This window comes from Chrysochloris asiatica, unplaced genomic scaffold, assembly GCF_000296735.1.
Source record: "Chrysochloris asiatica unplaced genomic scaffold, ChrAsi1.0 scaffold00039, whole genome shotgun sequence".
Lineage (NCBI taxonomy): Eukaryota > Metazoa > Chordata > Mammalia > Afrosoricida > Chrysochloridae > Chrysochloris > Chrysochloris asiatica.
In genome coordinates, this window is record NW_006408557.1 from 10,655,731 (window position 1) to 10,657,467 (window position 1,737).

Here is a 1,737-nt window from a genome sequence, read left to right on the forward strand (position 1 = left end):
TTATTCACTGTCCAGCTTTCACATCCATATGAGGTTATTGAAAATACCATGGCTTGGGTCAGGTGCACCTTAGTCCTCAAGCTGACATCTCTGCTCTTATGGGCAACTTAGACATTGGCTACCTAAAATGAGGGGGCAATAAAAGGCATGAAGTGACTGGCTTACAAGGTTTCAAGAGGGAGTTTAGTTTAAGAGTATGGGGGGAAAGAAAGCGTTCCCACTGAATAGCTGTCAGCTTGTCTAGATGGGTCTGGTGAAAAGAGATGGGGATAAGATTTGTAAAATTTAATAATGAATAAGTGTTATCATGACTAATCACGACTGTGACAATTGTAAAGGTAGAAATTTTGTAACAAAAAAGGGGAGTGGTTAATCATACAGTCCAGAAACAGAGGACCCTAGGACCATCAAAAGAGGAAAGCTTGAGCAGACTGCGGGACCTTATCCAGAGAAGCAGCAGTGCCAGAGAACGAGGCAGAGATGGGGGCATGGAGTGGGAGATTGGCTGAGGACTCAAGATTCATGGACTAAGAAGAGAAGGACTAAGAGTTGGTGGCCAGGAGGCAGACTTGCAGAATGTGCCCTTTGGAGATGTAAATGATCATATACGCCTGAGTTGTTTTTTTGTTTGTTTTTTAAAAAGCTAAAGTGGATAGAGAGAAATACTGTTAACTGAAGGTGAATGGAGGGGATTATAATCAATGTAATGAAACAAGGTACATGATTTGTTGAATGTAAAACTGATGATATGCCCTGTAAACTTTCACTAAATCCACAATAAAATTCTTTAATAAAAAAAAAAATATGTAGGGCTCAATTTGACTGTTGAGATCCAGTAGTAATCTAGAATGGCTACTCTGATCTTTGTTGATAAGGAGAATGGAGAACGAGGCACACGTGTGGCCCCTAAGGATGGGCTGAATCTGGGATCTGGGTCTTCCGTCAAAGCCTTAGATGGGAGATCTCAGGTTTTAACATCACATGTTGGTAAAATATTTGATGCTTCATCTGCCCTACCTAAACCTGCCAGAAAGGCTTTGGGAACTGTCAACAGCGCTACAGAAAACTCAGTAAAGACTAATGGACCCCTTAAAGCAAAGTTGCCAACCTTCTCTGCCAAGAAGGTAACTGAGAAGACTGGTAAAGCAAAAAGCTCTGTTCCTGTGGTGGATGACACCTATCCAGAAATAGAAAAATTCTTTCCCTTCAATCCTCTAGATTTTGAGAGCTTTGACCTACCTGAAGAGCACCAGATTGCACACCTCCCCTTGAATGGAGTGCCTCTCATGATCCTCGATGAGGAGAGGGAACTTGGAAAGCTCTTAGTCATGGGTCCCCCCCTCACCTGTGAAGATGCCCTTGCTGACAATGGAGTCTGGTCTCTTGGAGTCTCCTTCAAGTATTCTGTCAGCCTTGGATGTTGAACTGCCACCTGCTTGCTATGACTTCGATATTTAAGTTTCTTAGTGCTTTATAGTTTGTATTTTTTTGTTTTAATAAAGCTATTCTTTATTTTTAAAAAATGAAATGATTAATATTATAAATTAATGAGAAAAACATTAAAGGTAGTCATTTAAAAAAGAAATAAAAGATAAGTGTTTTCCCTTTGCTTTTCCAGTCTATATATTCTATAGTAACCCATCCATCAAAGTTAACTGGATGTGTGATTCATGTATTAAAACAGTACTGAGGACAAGCTATGGTTCAGACACTGCTATAGAGGCAGAAGATTCAGTA

The 1,737-nt window shown here is 40.1% G+C and overlaps 1 protein-coding gene and 1 pseudogene across 1 annotated transcript in view; one reads left to right on the forward strand and one right to left on the reverse strand.

Moving 5' to 3' along the window:
* The window catches only part of RALGAPA2 (Ral GTPase activating protein, alpha subunit 2 (catalytic)), a 535,657-nt gene that overhangs the window by 163,946 nt on the left and 369,974 nt on the right, over positions 1-1,737 (reverse strand). The window lies entirely within an intron of this gene.
* Positions 849-1,458, forward strand: LOC102815429 (annotated as a pseudogene).